Here is an 18,657-nt window from a genome sequence, read left to right as displayed (position 1 = left end):
CCACATGGTGGCTCACAACCATCCTTAACAAAAGCTGATGTCCTCTTCTGGAGTGTCTGAAGATGGCTACAGTGTACTTACATATAATAAATAAATAAAACTTAAATGAAAAAAAGAACAATGTAAAAACTAACATTATAAAAAAAATTAAATAAATAAAAAGCCCTGGCATCCCGGGCGTTGTGGCGCACACCTTTAATCCCAGCACTCAGGAGGCAGAGGCAGGCGGATTTCTGAGTTTGAGGCCAGCCTGGTCTACAAAGTGAGTTCTAGGACATCCAGGGGTATACAGAGAAACCCTGTCTTGGAAAAAAAAAAAAAAGCCCTGGCATGACATTATGAAACCAAGGAGTCTCCAGAGATGCCATTTCTGCTGGCCCTCTACTGCTGGTCATGCAGTTTATCCTTAAGAGTAGTTTGTTTCTCCAGTGAGACTCCCTTGGAGAAAACTCAACTTTCATTTGCAAGTGGTTATTAACTGGAGATTGCTTCTAGGTTAGGGATGGAGGTATCTGTCCACTTTTTTCAGCTCTAGGACCCCAGCTGGCGTAGACCTGTGCAAACTGCCTTGGTCTCTGTTAGTTCATTCCTGTGTCTGTCCTGTTGATTTAGACAGCCTTGTTTCCTTGGTGACCTCCATCCCCTCTGGCCCTTATACTCTTTCTGCCTCCTCTTCTTCTGGGTTCCTTGAGCCCTGAGGGGAAGGATTTGATGGAGACATCTCATTTAGGGCTAAGTGTTCCCAGGTCTCTCTCACTCTCTGTATATCATCTGTTTGTGGGTCTCTGTATTTGTTCCCATCTGCTGCAGGAGGAAGCTTCCCTGATGATGGCTGAGCAAGGCATTGATCTGTGAGTACAGCAGAATGTCATTAGGAGTCATTTTATTGCTATGTTCTTTCAGAAAAACACTAAGGTTTTAGTCTAGGTTCCTGGGCTATCTAATCTCAGGTTCTTGCTCATCTAAGCAGAGTCAGGTATGGGCTCCATCTTATTGAGTTAAATCAGATTGTCTTAGTTTGGGTTTCCATTGTTGGGAAGAGACACCATGACCAAGACAACTCTTATAAAGGCAAGCATTTATTTGGGGCTGGCTTACTACAGGTTCAGAGGTTTATCACCATCATAGCCGGAATCATAGCAGCATGCAGGCAGACATAGTGCTGGAGGAGCAGAGAACTCTATATCTTGATCTGAAGACAGTCAGGAGGGGGACTTTCTTCTGTAGGAAGTCAGAAGAAGGGTCTCTTCTACACTGGGTGGAGCCTAAGCACTTGGAAACCTCAAAGCCCTCCCACAGAGTGACACAGTTCCTCCAACAAGGCCACACCTATTCCAACAAGGCCACACCTCCTAACAGTGGCACTTCCCATGGGCCAAGCATATTCAAACCACCACACGGATATTGGCTGGTCACTCCCACAGGCTTTGTGCCACCATTGTACTAACATATCTCGCAGGTAGAACACCATTGTAGATTAGAGTTTGAAGCTGGGTTGCTGTTTATGTTTTTTCTTTTGGTAGCTGCAGATCTTCCTATGCCAAAGATGCCAGCACATAGGAGTGAAGGCTCTGTGTAGGCATCAGTTTGACTTCTCCATTAAAATGCAGTACAGCTTTTAAAACTACCACAATCTTAAAAAAACAAACAAACCACCAACTAATCATTTTAAAAGTTCTCTTTAGAACCTCAAAATTAGAAAATACAAAATAAGTTACATGATTTCTTATTTCAAGAGGGGAAAATCAGGGCACGGTTACAAAATCAAATCAAAATCAAAATCCAACTGTATAAAAATGCCCTGCAGACTTGCCCCTGGGCCAATTTGTTGGAGGTAACTCTGCAACTCACATTCCTTTCACTCAAGTGACTCTGAGTTTGTTCAAGTAGACACCAGAAGCTAACTATGACATTGCTTATAGAGTAATTACTCAACTACTTATTGAGCTCACAGCCCTGGAGGAGCCACCCTGAGACTGAGTGACCACATTGCTTTGAGCCTCTGGTAGGGGCAATGCACATGGCAAAAGTATGCAGTGAACCAAACATCACTTACCCCAGGAGCCAGGAAGCATAAGAGAAAGAGGAGCAGCCAAGGTTTAAAAGAACACTCTCAGTAACTCTCATGAGACCCTACCTCTGAAAGGTTCTACCACCTCCCTACTAATCCTATTCTGTGGGGATCAAGCCATGGACCTTTCTGAGACACACACTCAAACCACATCGGTGTAATTACTTGAGGGCAATTTTACCTAAAAATTGGGTAAAGCTACTGCTGTAGCTACAGTTTCTCAATGCTTTGACCATTCATGCATTGAGTAGAACTGGGAGCAAAAGGCCTCACTCATAAGCAAGTTAAATAAAGCAGAGCTCTCCTTGTGTACCAAGATGTTTGACTGCATCATGCCAGACATCAGTGAATCACAATCCCAGATAAGTGGGAGGAGGAGGAGGTAAGGCGGAGTACATCTACTGTTTGTACACTGATCTCACTGTTCCGTACAGATGGGACCAGTAAGCTAACATGAAGTTTCATCATCAAGATACCTAGAAATGGGGCAGGAGGGATGGTGGCTCAGTGCTTAAGATCACTGACTGCTTTTCCAGAGGATCTAGATTTGATTTTCAGAACCTACACAGCAGCTAATAACTGGCTATAACTCCAGTCTTGGGGAAATCTGACAACCTCTGCTGGTCCCTATGGGTTCTTCATGCATGCTGTGCATAGGCATACATCAAGGCAAAACACATACATTAAAGAAGAACAAAGATATCTAGAAACATCTTTTTCAATGGAGCCCTACCAATGTTGCTGAAGGGACTAGTCCCTCGGGATTCTTAGCCAGCTCTTTTACAGTTTGTTGAGTTAAGGGTGTGGGTTCAAGCTAAGTCACTTGGAATAGCTAAGACAGAAGCCTCCCCAGGGGAATGATAAAGAAACATTTGGAGAGCCACGGGACCTCTGCACTCCCTGCTCTCTTCCACTATGTCCTGGTGCTTCTGAGATCCTTACTTCCTGTTTCTGGGAGCAGCCACACAACCTGGAAAGAACATACATTTTTAAAAAATAAGCTCTTGTTTTATTTTATGGGCATCAGTGTTATGACTGCATGTGTAATCGGTGCACCACATGTGTGCAGTACCCATGGAGGCTCAAGGAAGGTGTTGGATCCTCTGGAACCGGAGTTACAGACAATTGTGAACTGCCATGTGGATGCTGGGACTCAAACCCGGATTCTCTGAAAAAGCAACAAGTGCTCTTAGTCACAAAGCCATCCCTCCAACCAAGTGAGACATTCCGTTTTAAAGAAAAAGAATACCGGGGCCAGTGAGGTGCTTAGCAGGTAAAAATGCTTGCTGCAAAAGCCTAGTGACCCATTTGATCCTTTGGAACCCACTTAAAGGTGGAAGCAGAGCCAGCTATGGCAGGACATAACTTTAATTGCAGCACTGGGGAGGCAGAGGCAGTCAGAACTGTGTGAGTTCAAGGCCAGAAGGCCAGCCTAGTGTACATAGCAAGTTCCAGGATAGATAGGGATATAGATAGATAGATAGATAGATAGATAGATAGATAGATAGATAAGATAGATAGATAGATAGATAGATAGATAGATAGATAGATAGATAGATAGATAGATCAATCGATCCAGGATGGGGGAAGAAACGAAGCAGAGAAACTATTTCCACAAAGTGGTCCTCTGACCTCCACATGCATGCTGTGGCTCACAAACTCCCTCTATATACATATCATGTACACGTGCGTGCACACACACACACACACACTAATAATACAATAAAACAGGATTTCAAAGCATAAGCACAGAGAATAAAGGCATAGCTCAGCTAACCCAGTGCTTGTGTGGTATGCACGAGGCCCTGGCTACATACCTATAATCCTGGAACCTGGAAAATACAGGCAGGAGGACCAGGAGTTTAAGGTCATTCTCAACTGTACAGTAAGTTGAGGCCAGCCTAGGAGTCATAAGAGCATGTCTCAAAAAGTTTAAAAATATGAATATGAAATTAAAGGGTGTCATACAAGGAAGAGGCCATCAATAAGGCCCTACCAGTTCCACAGTAATTGTGCCTCCAAGCCTGGTGGAGATTTAGAAAGCCTCTCCCAGCCCACTATATTTCTGGCCATCTATTCTTTTGGAAGACAGCATGGAAAAGAACCAAAGTCCATGGTATTCATTTCTGCTGAATGGATGGCAGAACTTCAGAGCTGCCTGGGTCACACAATCCAGGCTCTCCGGCTCATCAAAGGCCAACTTTGAAATGAGAGGAGCAACTGGACATGGCAGGAACCTATCTGGAAAACATCCGGGTTCTTATGAGTGCTTTCCCAGCATTCACACACTGATTGCTCAGACGTTGTTCACGACAATGCAGCGTGGAGAAGAGCCAAGCACAGCTATTTATAGCTTTCTATAGCAAGAACATGGCCCCACCCTACCTTTTTAAAATTTTTTTTTTCATTTTCTGGGGCCTGAGAGTATAGTTCAGTGGTCAAATAAGCATATTGTGCTCAGCATGTACGAGGCCTTGATTTCAGACCCCAGTAGCTAATAAATCCATAAATAGATTGCTCGTGACATAGCCTCTGGGCTTCTTGTACTGTAGCCAGGAGCGACAGAGCTGTTTATCGGTTACCTTTCCTGGACCATGCATAGATCTAATGAGATCTGAGTTGATCTTGGCTGTGCTTTGGAGGGCCCCTGGTGGAACCGGAGTGGATGCGGGTGGATGAGTTGAGGGCTACACGAGTGGTGGCAGAGATTTTAGTCTTGACACTGTGGACTTCTAAGAGTCAGATATTGGGTTTGGAAGGAAGAGTCAAAAGAACAGATGATGAGTTAGATGCAGGGTGGCGACTGAGGAACAGGAGGAGAAAGAGAGCTCAAAGCTGTTTTTACGTTTTACCTGGGGGCTGGAGAGATGGCTCAGCGTTAAGAGCACTGACTGCTCTTCCGGAGGTTCCGAGTTCAAATCCCAGCGACCACATGATGGCTCACAACCATCTGTAATGGGATCTGATGCCCTCTTCTGGTGAGTCTAAGGACAGCTATGGTATACTTACAGGTTTTGCCTGAACTACTAAGTGAAGTTACAGAAAAGAGAAAGAGAAAGCCAAGCGCAGATTTGGAAAAGACCTCTCTTTTGAGGATAGACAAACTTGACCAACAAGTGTGGGAAAACTCTGCTAAATAAGGTTGAAGTCCTTCATGACTAGACAGCCTCTGGGCTTGGCACAACATGGGAGACTCCCTTCATTAGTGGGGCTTCTCCTTCTCTGACCCTGCCTGTGAAATTCTAAGCCCCCCCCCCACATGCCTCTACTTGAGGAATACCTCTAGCTTTAGTTAGATCACAGGAATAACTTCCTGTCTCCTGATAAAACCTGTTCAGCTAGCACCTGAGATTCCCAAATTGCTTCCCCATGCTAATGAGGCTTTTCAGGTACCCCAAGCCCCCAGCCAGTGACCTTTGCCCATCCTGGATGTTCCTACCCTCAGTCCCTCAAAACCTTATAAACTCGAATCACCCTAAGTTTATCTGCCTCCTGATAGCTGGTCCCGTTGTGGTTATTCACATAAGTACTCACAGGGCTTTTAACCCCCAGCCCTCATGTCCCATGTAGATCATGTATTGGCCAACCTGCAAATAGGTAGTAAGTGGTAGACGGGAGCAGGAAGTTCCCTGCATGCTATTTATTATTCTATAGCTGGGGCCTTGTGTATTCTTAGCAAACACTCTACCACTGAGCTTATTTGTTTTATTAAGAGTGGAGCTGTGGTGTATGTGTGTGTGTGTGTAGACGTCTCAGCTGCTAAGAAAGAGTACTTGATGCTGTTGTAGAGAATCCCTGTCCAGTTCCCAGTACCCATATCGCAGCTCACAACCACCTATAACTACTTCCAGGGGATCTGCTGCCCTCTTCTGGCCACTATGGGTATCAGCCAGGCACACGGAGAGCAAACATGCTGGCAAACACTCATAAACGTAAGTAAAGCGAACTCAAAATGGTAAAGCTGACAAGCAACACAAAACCTTTGAGACCAGTGTGCAACCACGAGCACAGATTTTGATCTCCAAACCTCCTGCCCCTGGAGAAATTGGAAGTTTTGCCAAGTGTCCTCTCTGATATTTTTAAATGAAGTTTTGTTTTATTTAGCCCTCTGGTAGAAAAGACAGTCAACTTTGTTTACATTTTCCATACCTGGGCAATAGGTCTCTTGGAATTGGAGCTACCATGTGAGTGCTGGGAACTGAACCCCGATTCTCTGCAAGACCAGCAAATGCTCTTCCCCACTGAGTCATCTTGCCAGCACCCCAAATAAATCTTTTAAAAAATAAGAGCCCTCATTTCCTGGGCCTTCAAATTACGATCATCCTGCCACTGCCTTCTTAGTGTTAGGGTTGTAGGCTGTGCCATTGCTTACAACTTTAAAAGAAAATCTCTTTTTCTTTTCTTCTTAAAAAGACTTTTTCAATTATGTGTGCTTGTGTGTCTACATGTGAGTATGTGCATGTGTGTCTATATGTGGGTTTGTGAGTGTATGTGTGGATATGTGCATGGATGTCTGTGTGTGGGTATGTGCATAAGTCTGCAGGTAACTGTGGAGGTCAGAAGCATCAGATTCCCTTAGTTACAGAGATCTGATATGGGTGCTGGGAACTGAACTCCTAGACTTTGCAAGATCAGCAAGCACTCTTACCTGCTGAGCCATCTCCCCAGCCCCAGGAATTTCTTTTGATTACAAAACTTACCAGCTCAAATGCCCCAATGTATGGGATGTGAGTCTAAACAATTCAAATTTTCAACTCAGTCAAGGGGTGGACTCTACAATTACCAATGCAAAGAACATGTGGGCAGGTAAATTTTGTTCCTTTTCCGCTAATAAGTAGATATCTATGTCCTGTCAGTACCAAAACTAAGTCAGCCTAGCCAAATTCCACTTCCCCTGGAAGCTTTATCAGACTTAAGAAAACAAACAAAACAAAGCAATCAATAGAAGTAAACTCAAGATTTCTTTATTTGTGGTTTAAACAATGATATTTGTCTCAAGGATAAAGTGTCTGCAGTTCTGAAAGAGAATCGTGTCCGGCAGACAGCAGTCTTCTATGTGCCTTTCCATTATTTAAATTAAAATAAACTAATTAATGTAATGATCTCCTGTGTAAGCAAAACAAAACAAAAAGTGCCCACTACCCTTTTCCAGCAAGAGACAGCACATGACAGTCACATCGCTTCTTCTGTCCTTGGTTTCTCTTATTCACTCACTAACCATGAAATGAATGCCTCTGGGTCCCAGGTCACCCGAGCACAGTTGTGAGAGTGTCTTCCCTGATCGCACAGAGTTTTCATCCTACTCGGAAGGTAGGAAAGTGACCACACAGTCTTCCAACGTCAGTGACCCTGTAGATTAGATAACCCGAAAACGTCATTGTTCTGAATGCTTAGCCACAATGGGTCAAAAAGCCAAGAGGTACAGAATTGATTCATAACACAGAAATCTCCAGGTCCAGAGCGAATGCAGCACTGACCCAGGGTGGTAAGTATGAGAGAACAGATAGCAATGCTATTCCAACATCTGGAAATATTCTGGCGTATACTTCAGGTGGGAGGACACTACACAAGGGTGTGAATATCAGGCGGGTGGGAATCGTTATGAGCTACCTTGATGGCTGAGTTCCACAGCCCACCTGGCAAAACACTAAACCAAATAAGGTGCTGGCCAGCCAATGGCCAGATGGCATGGACTGGGGATGGGAGGACCGAATTATGCCAGGGTGAGGGGTTAGAGAGATACCCCAATAGCCAAGAGTGCTTGTTGCTCTTCCAGAGGATCTGAGTAAGGTTCCTAGCACCCACATAAGGGGGAGAAGGGAGCTTTGCAACCACTTGTAACTCCAGCTCCAAGGGATCTGCTGCCCTCTTCTGGCCTGTATAAGCACTGCACATATGATAACAATTCCCCTTCCCTGGTATCATATAATTACAACAAAACAAACAAGCAAACAAAAACAAAGTCAGGTGTGGTGGCACAGGTGTTTAATTCCAGAAATCTGGAGACAGAGACAGGAGGATCTCTGTGAGTTCAAGGCCAGTCTGGTCTACATACAAAGTTCCAGGCCAGCCCCCTACCTCCACCAAAAAGACCCCCCCCCATCCTCCCCAAGTCAAAACAAAACAAAACAAATCCAAACTCCGAACCAACCAACCAACCAACCAACCAACCAACCAACCAACCAACCAACCAATCATATGAAACCTACACATATTAGGGGTAAGACTGACTGTAAGTGGGGAGCATACCGTTTCTTTTATGTATCATTTTTTTTTGGTAGAAGTGTAAGTTACATATAATACTATATATATTTATAAGGCAGTTAGCTCGGTGGTGGACATCATTAATCCCAGCACTTGGGAGACAGAGGCAGCTGTATCTCTGAGTTTGAGGCCAGCCTGGTTTATGGAGCGAGCTCCAAAACAGTCACGGCCACACAGAAAAACCCTGTCTCGAGGTCCCCTACCACTCCCCAAAAAGGTAATTATCCCTCTCTCATCTTAGAATTATGTGTGTTGTGTATATTGTGTGTATGTGTTAAATCTGTTGTCTGCCCACAGATTTCTATGGAGGAGGATCATGATGGAACCCAGGGTATGTGGGGGTCGGGGATGGAGGAGGATCATGATGGGACCCAGGGTGTGTGGGGGTCGGGGATGGATGCCATTGCTGGACACGGGTTGTGTCTTTTTGGAAGGAGCTGAGTGTGTCTTTTGTTTGCCTTTGGAATAATCATATTATGTTAGACAGAAGCATTTTAAAACTTGTATATGGTATTTTAAAACGTGGGAAGATGTTGCTTGGCAACCCGCAGTTGGAATGCGGAGGACATCTGTTGTTTTCCTCTATCAGCGTTCTATCTCTTTCTTTTGGAGAAGGCCCTTCCCACACTGCACACTGGCTCGGTGGGGCTGTCAGTCACGGTTCAAAGCCCCTCTTGTCAGAGGATGACATCCCATCACAACAAAGCCGATTGGGAGTGCTTCCTCTTGGAAAAAGAAATAGTGGGAGACGAGAGGGCAAAAACCACGCGGAGCTGATTAACGCCAGGGTAGGCAGAGGTATTAAGAGATTTGTCTGTAACCTGCGTATCTGGAACCACCACGATCCTGTATATTTTAATATAACACAACACTCGACTGCTCTGGTTGCAAGTTTTTCCGGATTGTACCTAGTCTATGAATCTTTCACATTTTTTCTTTCAATAAATATTTTAAATTTTGACATAAGATCTTGCTAGGTAGCCCAAGCCCGTCTTAGTAAGTCAGTCTTCTCTCCCCTGTCTTCAGTATGAAGGGATTAGAGGGCATGAGCCACCACGATCAGCTTTATGCCCCTTCTTAAATTTGTCAGAGCTGGTTCCTGTTATTGCTAGCCAGGGATCTCCTTTGACATTAGCTCAGCTGGGAGAATACCAAAGCAAAGAGGAGAGGGCAGAAGTGAGTGAAATTGCAATGATCAAGATTTTTCAATACACCTTCACTGGCAATTTTCTCCCCAGCATGCCTTTACAGTGTGCAAAGTTAGAAAAGCTTTCTGGGAAGATGCCAGAAGTTTCTGACACATTGAACTCAGAACTACTCCCTAAGGTGTGGCTTTATAAGATGGGTGCTACAGGCAGGCAAGAGGGCTCAAGTAAAAGCGTTTGCTCTGGAAGCCAGAGGGGCCTGAGTTTGATCCCTGGACTTAACCAGTGGTGGATTCCAGAAACTTGTCCTCTGGTCTCCACACATGCACAGTGGCACAAACATACTTCATACACACAGACAGACACCGTAATAGCAATAGCATGCAGTATACAAACCTCTAGGAACTGTGGTTTGTGTAGACTGCGATGTGAACAGTGTCTTCCTGTTGTGTAGTGTGGTCCCTGTGCCCCTCTCTCTCCTTGCCTTTTCAAGTCAGTCCTTTTGATGAATTTGTTCTTTGGTGCCTCCTCCGACCCTTGGAGTTTTTTTTCTCAAGCATACAACTGAACGTCTACATAAACAGTTAAAACCTAATCAAATACAGATCGATTTGTTGTTGTTGTTGCTGCTGCTGTTTTGTTTTGGGGGCTTGTTGTTGCTGTTGTTTTGTTTTTGAGACAAGGTCTTGTTATGTAGCCCTGGTTGGACTAACTAGAACTCCATATGTAGTCCAGGCTGGCCTCAAACTCACCTCTGCCTCCTTGTGTTGGGATTAAAAGAATACACCACCGCATTGGTCAGACTGATTTCTTAAAAAAAGGAAAATATCAATTCAGATGAATATTTTTAGATTTATTATTTATTTTATGTACATGAATACACCATTGCTCTCTTCAGACACACCAGAAGAGAGAATCAGATCCCATTACAGATGGTTGTGAGCCACCATGTGGTTGCTGGGAATTGAACTCAGGACTTCCGGAAGAGCAATCAGTGCTCTTAACCCCTGAGCCATCTCTCCAGCCCCAGACTAATTTTTTTTTTTAAGATTCATTTTATTATCTTTAAAGAGTTGTTTTTTTTTTTTTAATTTACTTTTACTTATGCATCTGTGTATGTCTATGTATGTATGTGTGTCGGTGCCTATGGAGGCCAGAAGAGGGCATCAGATCCTCTGGAGCTGGTGTTACACATGGTGAAAGCTGCCTGATTCCCGGTTTCAAGAGGAATGAATACATGCTCTGAAGTCCCGAGCAATCTCTTCAGCCTTGCATTTTATTTTTTAAATTATGTGTATGTATATCTGTATGTGGGTATGTGCACAGGAGTGCAGGTGCCCTTGGGGGCCAGAAGATGGCATCAGATCACCTGGAGCTGGAGTTACAAGCGACTGAGCCACACAGTATGTGTGCTGCTGCAAGTCAGACTCACATCCTCTGCAAAGGCAGTTCTCACTCCAGTCCCCAAGCTTATTTCTTTGGGTCTGAATCAAATGGTGGAGAGAGTTTCTTACAGCAGGGCCTTGGCGACACATGCCTGTAATTCTAGTGCTTGGCAGGCAGAGACAGGAGGATCAGGATTCAAGGCCATCCTTGGCTTACATATTAAGTTGGAGGCCAGGCAGACTGGGTAACAAAGACTTTGTCTAACAAAACAAAACAAAACCAAAAACACCAAGACTTTCTTAAGAAGGTTTTAGGAGAGCTGGATATAGCAGCACCCGCCTTTAATCCCAGCACTCTGGAGTCAGACGTATCTCTGTGAGTTTGAGGTCAGCCTGGTCTATGTAGAGAGTTCCAGGCCAGCCAGGGCTGCATAAAAACAAAGAACAAAAGCAAGCCAAACCAAAAATACAACAAAAAGGTCCTAGGAAACGTGTTAAAATGGCACCGGTGCTTAAATTCATATGTGATGCCGTAGCCCTCACTCCCAATGTGGTTGCTCTTGGAGACGAGGGACTCTAAGGTTGGAGCCTTAATCTGGTCAGATCAGTGTTCTGTGAGAGACAGCAACTGAACACCTTCCCACCTCCACACAGGTACTCACCAAGGAAGGTCACTGAAAACCCAGAAAGAGGATTGCAGTTTGCAAGCCAGGAGGCAATGGCTCACCAGGAACCAAATCATCCAATTCCTTGATTTTAAACTTGCCAGCCCCCAGGACTGTGGGCAAGTATCTTTTCATTCTCTAAGCCATTCAGTCCATGACATGCTGTTACTGGAGTCCAGGCAGAGAAAGACAGATTCAAATAGATACAAGGATGTGGAGAGAAGGCGATTTCATCCTTCAAAAGCTCATAAGGAAGTAAAATCGAGTGTTTCTTGTGGAGGGTGCCAATCAATAAAAGATGTGAGAGTATAGTACAGAACCAGTTTTTCGTGGATTTTATTGTTTTCCTCAATACATTATCTATAAATACATTGCTCAATATACCAAAGTAATTGTCATACCATCTCTCTCTCTCTCTCTCTCTCTCTCTCTCTCTCTCTCTCTCTCTCACACACACACACACACACACATAGTACAAAGTACAAATCCTATTAGCCATTAGAAAAATGCAAACCAAAGCCATAATGACTAATCCAAATAAATCTTCCCTTAAAAAAAAAAAAAGCAAACAACAAAAAACAGGACTGGAGAGATGGTTCAGTGGTTAAGAGCATGAATTATTTTCCCAGAGGACCTGAGTTCAAATCTCAACTCCCACATCAGGTGGTTCACAAACACCTGTAACTATAGCTTCAAGATATGACACCATCTTTTGGCCCCTGTAAGTACCTATACTCATGTGCATACACATATCCATGCGAAAACATACATACATGCATATAATTAAATGGAAAAAAGTAAATCTTTTTTGTTTATTTTTTTATCTTTCTTTTTTTTCTTTTTCTGATGCAAAAGCAAGAGGTTCATTTTTCCAGCGCATTGGGATTGACCTTCAATTAGTCCATCAAGGCGAGTGACTAGAAGGTGACCTGTTTGTTTTTCCAAGATGGGGTTTCTGTGTGTATCCCTGGCTGTCCTAGAATTTTCTCTCTCTTTCTCTGTAGACCAGGCTGGCCTCGAACTCAGAGGTCCACTTGCCTCTGCCTCCTAAGTGCTAAAGAAATAAAATAAATCTTAACAAAAACAAGCAGAAAGTTGTAACAGAATCCATTGCTGGGGTTGGGGAGAGGGGTTGGTGCTGCAGCTGCTGCAGCTGCTGCAGAGGGCAGTCAGGGCATTCCTGAAAACATCAAGAATAGACTTATTGCTATTCCTAGGTACAAACCAAGATTAAAACTGTGTTCATACAAAAACATGACTGTTCAAATAACTCCCCCCCCCCCAAAAGGGGCAGAAACAGCCTAAAGTGCATTAGCTGATGAATAAATAAAAAATGATGAAGAGATAAAAAGTTGCCCATAAATGAAATAACGAGTCCCCAAATGAGTGACATTATAGACGCTGAGATGTGGATGAACCTCGACGGCATTGTGAAGGGAACAAAGGCCACACACCACACAGTCCTACTTACGGGAAGTGTGGAGTAGGAACATGAAGTAGTGCTTGCCAAATGAGGGGAACAGGGAACGGCTGCTAATGAGCATGTGGCTACTCCTGGGGGTGATAAAACTTTTCTGGAATTTGGTAGTGACGATGGTTACGCAACCTTATGAGAAGGAACATATTACACTCGGGAGGGTGAACTTTTATAGTGTGTGAATTATGTGCCAATAAAGAACACCAGATACGATAGTGAGGTGATGTCTATGCTGGTAGACTTTGGACACCAGACTTTGGTAACACCATCCAACTTTGACTTTTCCACCACAATGTCAGGAGGAAGGGATGTCTAAGGTTTTTTTAAATTCTATTGTAGAATTAAAGAATTATTCATAGTTTAATATATAATCCTAATATGTTGAGTGCATGATAGATATTTTATTTTACATTGTTGTATTTATTTATTTATATGTGTGAATATGTATGCGTATGGGCACATGAATACCACAGCATCTATGTGGCAGTCACAGGACAATTTGTGGCATCAGGTTCTTCTACCTCGTGGGTTCTGGGCATTGAACTCAGGTTGTCAGCCTTGGTGGCAAGCACCTTTACCTGCTGAGCCACCTTGCCATCTTATATATTTTAAGAGTTGGAAATCCAAAACAGGGTTTCAATAGCTTGTAGTTGTTTTGTTTTGTTTTGTTTTGTGTGTGTGTGTGTGTGTGTGTGTGTGTGTGCGTATGTTGTGCAAGTGTCTGAGAGAGTGTTATATTCTCTGAAGGTAGAGTTGCAGGTTGTCATGAACTGCTCTATGTAGAAACTAAATTTGGTAGTGGCATAAATCACCTTGTTATCATTTTTGGTATTCTTTATTTGTCATATAATTCCCACACTATAAAAGTCACCTTTCCAAGTATATAATAAAATAAAATAACCTTTTTGTATAAATAAAATAATAATTTTTTTTTGTAAGGCTACACAACCATCGTCATTAATTACTACCATTTCAGATTCCCCGTTCAGGGGGTAGATAACTCAGTGCATCATGATGGACATGGTGTGGTGGCACTCATGGTCCCAAGAGCAGCTTTGGTCTGTGGCATCAGAGTGTGTAGTTTAGATTGTCACGTTTTTGGCAAATCTGGAAATAGACAGCACAGGTTTTATGGAGCCAGTCTATAACCATTAAAATCCACACCTTTATCTCGGTATCTGCCGGCAAGGTCCCATGTACACAATTCTTACCCTTTCAAAACTGTGTCACTATCTGGGGACCAAGCACCAAAAATTCAAACATATGCACCTGTTGGTAGGGATGGGGAAGTGGTATTTAATAACCAAACTTTAATGAGAATTACTCTGGCACAGTCTTCTACATCTAGAGCCAACTAGGACATAAGCAAATTAGATGAAAAGAGGCCTTTGCCCCTTTGCCCCCTAGAAGCAGGAAGTAGACCGAGCAGCCTAGACATAGGTAAACTTAATTTTCTTTTGGAAGAGAAGGAATGACTCAGAGGGACAACCAGGGGCCTAGATATTGGAGTCAAAGCCACAGTGAGTGATTCTAAGCAGCTAAGGTAAGCTACACTCCCCCATTTTCCTTCTCACATGATCATCCTGTGGCATGCAACACAAATTTACAGTGCCTTTTCCCCCTACGATGAATTCTTTGTTTATTTGCATGTGTAGTTGTGTACAGGTGCCCATGGAGGCCAGAAGAGGACACTGGATCTCCTAAAGCCGAAGTGACAGGCACTTGTGAACTGTGGGTGACCATGGTACTGGGAACTGAACTCAGGTCCTCTGAAAGAGCATCAACTGTTAAGTGTCCTTAACAGTTGAGCCCATCTCTCTAGCTCTCTGTCAAAGGCCAGCTTTGACACCACAGGGTAAACCATGGCAGGCAGTGAAGTGTGACAGCGGTGATCACGGTCAGTGCTGATGGCAGCTGACTGGGGCCAGTGCTAACAGCAGCTGATGGGGGCTGCTGCTGGTGGCAGCCAGCTATTAGAGAAAGGGGGGATCACACACACACACACACACACAGAAGGAGTATAAGGTTCTAGCCTTTTATTTTTTTCTCTTAACCCTTTTTTATATCCCTAACACAAAGTTTTTCTATTTAGAAAGTTACCTTGTAGCCACAAACTAAACAATGACCACAAATACATATTCTTCAAAAACAGATTAAAATCATTACACAAGAGGAAATTATGACAGGAATATCATTTTTTGAGACTTATGTCTAACTAAACAATTTTCGCCAATCCTTTCTTTCCAGAAGTTTATCGTAATCCCAAAGCAGTAATTTTCTTGTCATAGATTAATAAAGTTTAAGCAAGCCAAGTCTATAGTAGCAAGTTTCTCTCATACCTGGCCGAAGACAATTTGGATTTATTAAGGAACAGGTTGTCTGTCTTATGTTTTATTTTTGATGTCTTGATCAGCGAGACTGGCAGACGATTAATCTGTTCTCTGTTCTTATGCTCATAACAGAATTGTTTATTCTTTATTCAAAACCTTTCTATTTCATCGTGCACACTGAAACCTCTTCTATGTAAGTACACTGTAGCTGTCTTCAGATACTCCAGAAGAGGGCGTCAGATCTCATTACAGATGGTTGTGAGCCACCATGTGGTTGCTGGGGTTTGAACTCAGGACTTTGGGAAGAGCAGTCAGTGCTCTTAACTGCTGAGCCATCTCTCCAGCCCAGCATGTTTTATTCTTGATTATAATTTTAAAGTTTCTTTCAACTACCCCGACTTCCCAAAATTATTTAAAGCAAGCTAACTTCCTAGAACTACTTAAAAACAGATCAGGAATTCCATAAAAGGATTAATTCATCTAAACAGCATTATCTTAAGAACTTTCATCTTCATGTTGATCTGCTAGAGATTTGCCCAACAGAGTGGGCTATTAACCAGGAAGTAATCACACCAAGGCTGTAGGCAGTGAGGGTCTCTGTGTGTCCACTCACACCAAGCCAAATAAATGAGGAGTATGACAGTGACAAATCTGAGAAACCACATCATTAGCAAGAAGCAATCCCGGGTCAAAAAAATCTCTGGGGCCACGCCTTTCCAGAGTGCGTGCAAACTGGCGGGCCTCCTCCAGGGAGCGCACTTGCCTGCTGCAGCTTTCCCTGCATGGCGCATGGCAGCTCTCCTCCCATACCTTAAAAAAAAAAAAAAAAAAAAAAAAAAAAGTTTCTTCCCTTAGCAATATTCTGAAAAGGATTACGTGCTTGTGCATAGTTGTAAGGCACCAGGTGCATGGAAGAGCCTGCAGAGGATGTTGGTTCCTCTGGAACTGAAGTTACAGACAGTTGCGAGCTGAGAAGTAGGTGCTGAAAACTGCACCTGGGTCCTTTGCAAGAGCAGTCAGGGCTCTTAACTATTGAGCCATCTCTCCAGCACCTTCCCATCCTGCTTTCACCCCCGGGGCATTTTGGGGGTAGAAACGTTCTGGGGAAACGGGAACTTTTCTGGTTTTCTTCTCTCTCTCTCTCTCACTAGTCACTCCTTCTGAATCTTCTCTTTCAGTCTTCTCTTCTAACTCCCCGCTGACTAGTTCAGGATGATCCTTTCCTCATCTCACTCTTTCAAGCCCAGAACTCCTAAATCCATGTCTGCTGACCAGATGTCTTCGGAGGTCCAGTCCTTACTCACACATTCAGGAGACCCCCACATCACCTCAATGGAACATTCGCGAAGGTCATCACTTACTCCCCGTTCGGGGGACGCAGTCTGCCTAAGAAAATATCCGTTTAGCAGTGTAAGCAAGAAAAGTAGTGATACGCCATTGCACAGCCTCCTCACACTCACGCTCACAGCTCCCACCCACTCTACTCATCAGCAAATCTCTTCATTTCTTCTCGTTCCTACTATTATACCACAAGCCAAGCCATCGCCATCCCTTGCCCCTGACTTCTGCATCAGCTTCCTTTTCTGGTCTCCTTGTGTTTATTTTCCCCTTTGCCATGGTATGGCTTTAGAAAGGAGAATAAATAGATCCAGGAGCTAAACCCACTTCAGGACTAAGGTGAGGCAGGAAAGTGGGGGACAGAAAGGGAAAACAAGAAAGCCCAAGATATTAACTTCTGTTCATTTGCCATTTCATGAAAATAGTCCCATTTTAATACCTGTTATATACCAGGGTTCTATACAAATGTTTTATTTGAAAAAATAAAGACACATCATGATAGATTAATGGTCTTCCTTGCAAGATAGTCCAAAATCTTTAATCTAGCACGTGAGACTTTGTACTATCTGGTTTCTTCTAGTCCTTTGACTTCAGTCTATCTTTTTAAAGAAAAGATTTATTAATTTATTTTATGTATATGAGCACACTGCCGCTCTCCTCAGACACAGCAGATCAGATCCCACTACAGATGGTTGTGAGCCACCATGTGGTTGATGGGAATTGAACTCAGGACCTTTGGGAGAGACATCAGTGCTCTTAACTACTGAGCCATCTCTCCAGCACTACTTTTTTGAATTTTTAAGAGAAGTTTTCACAGAGCTGCTCAGGCTGACCTTGAACCCACTCTTTAACCAAGGCAAACCTTCAACTTACAATCCTCCTGCCTCAGCCTCACCTGCAGGTAGGTTTAAAGGCCTCACCACCAGGTCCAGCTCCTGCTCCCTCGTCATTTCCTGTCATTTCCCATTATTCCTGTGCTCAGCCACTCTGATCTCTTCATGCATTCTTGACTGTGATTTCGGCATCCTGTCACTTTCTGTCCTTGGTGCTGTTTTTCTGCTCTGTGCAGCTCTTTTCTGACCCAGTCACCTGCTACCTCACACCCACCTTTCAAGCCTTCTGGTAAGTAAGGTTTCCTCAGGGATCAGCTCCCTGAAGAGAGTTCAGTCAGTTGTCTTTTCTTGATCTTCTGAACTTCGGATTGACAACACGTAGAGTCTAGTCACCCCTTGTGGTCTGTTTTGCATCTGTCCTGATCTTTGCTAGCTCTTTGGCAGACTCTGCCCATTTGGACTGAGCTTTGTTTCTTCCACAGTGCTCAGTAGTGTGTGGTGTATTGTTTCCTGAGCATTTCGGTACTATCGGAGAAACAGAGAAGGCTTAAGAATCACTGATCTTCAGGGTTAGGCTCCAATTGTCTGAGATTACACCTCTGGCTCCTCTAAGGGAAGTGGTAAGGCCAAGAGAAATGGGAGTACTCTGTGCCCTTACAGCCTCCCACAACGCAGAAGAGAACTGGCCAGTTTTATTTAACAGAGTGAGCCAGGTGGTGGTGGTGTACTCCTTTAATCCCAGCACTCTGGATGCAAAGGCAGGGGGATCTCTGTGAGTTCAAGGCCAGCCTGATTTACAGAGTGAGTTCCAGGACAGCCAAGGCTGCATGGAGAAATCCTGTCTCCAAAACAAAACAAGAGTCACAGAAGATTGTGAGTCATATGTAATCCTTTCCTCTCCTCTCATATGCTATTTCCAATCTACTAGCAAAACTGAGGGCTTTTTCTCCAGGCAGTCATGCTTCTGGCTGGTGGGTCCAGGATGGTCACACCTTTCAAGACAGGTCCTTAACTTGTTTACCCAAATCTGTGGGCCTGTCAGCTCCCCTTTCTATGTCTACAGAGGGAAATAGATTTTAGGTTCTCTCTCTCTCTCTCTTTCTCTCTCTCTCCCTCTCTCTCTCTCTCTCTCTCTCTCTCTCTCTCTCT

At 43.8% G+C, this 18,657-nt stretch overlaps 1 long non-coding RNA gene across 1 annotated transcript in view; it reads left to right on the top strand.

The window, feature by feature from the left end:
* Window positions 1-14,488: 14,488 nt before the first annotated feature.
* The window catches only part of LOC115030890, an 11,436-nt gene continuing 7,267 nt past the window's right edge, over window positions 14,489-18,657 (top strand). The window contains exon 1 of the long non-coding RNA XR_003836483.1: window positions 14,489-14,550. This is a non-coding gene — a long non-coding RNA (uncharacterized LOC115030890). The remainder of the gene's footprint in view (window positions 14,551-18,657) is intronic.

Source organism: Mus caroli, chromosome 4, assembly GCF_900094665.2.
Source record: "Mus caroli chromosome 4, CAROLI_EIJ_v1.1, whole genome shotgun sequence".
Lineage (NCBI taxonomy): Eukaryota > Metazoa > Chordata > Mammalia > Rodentia > Muridae > Mus > Mus caroli.
The sequence above is the reverse complement of the archived record's forward strand: the minus strand, read 5'-3'. Positions and strand labels throughout refer to the sequence as shown.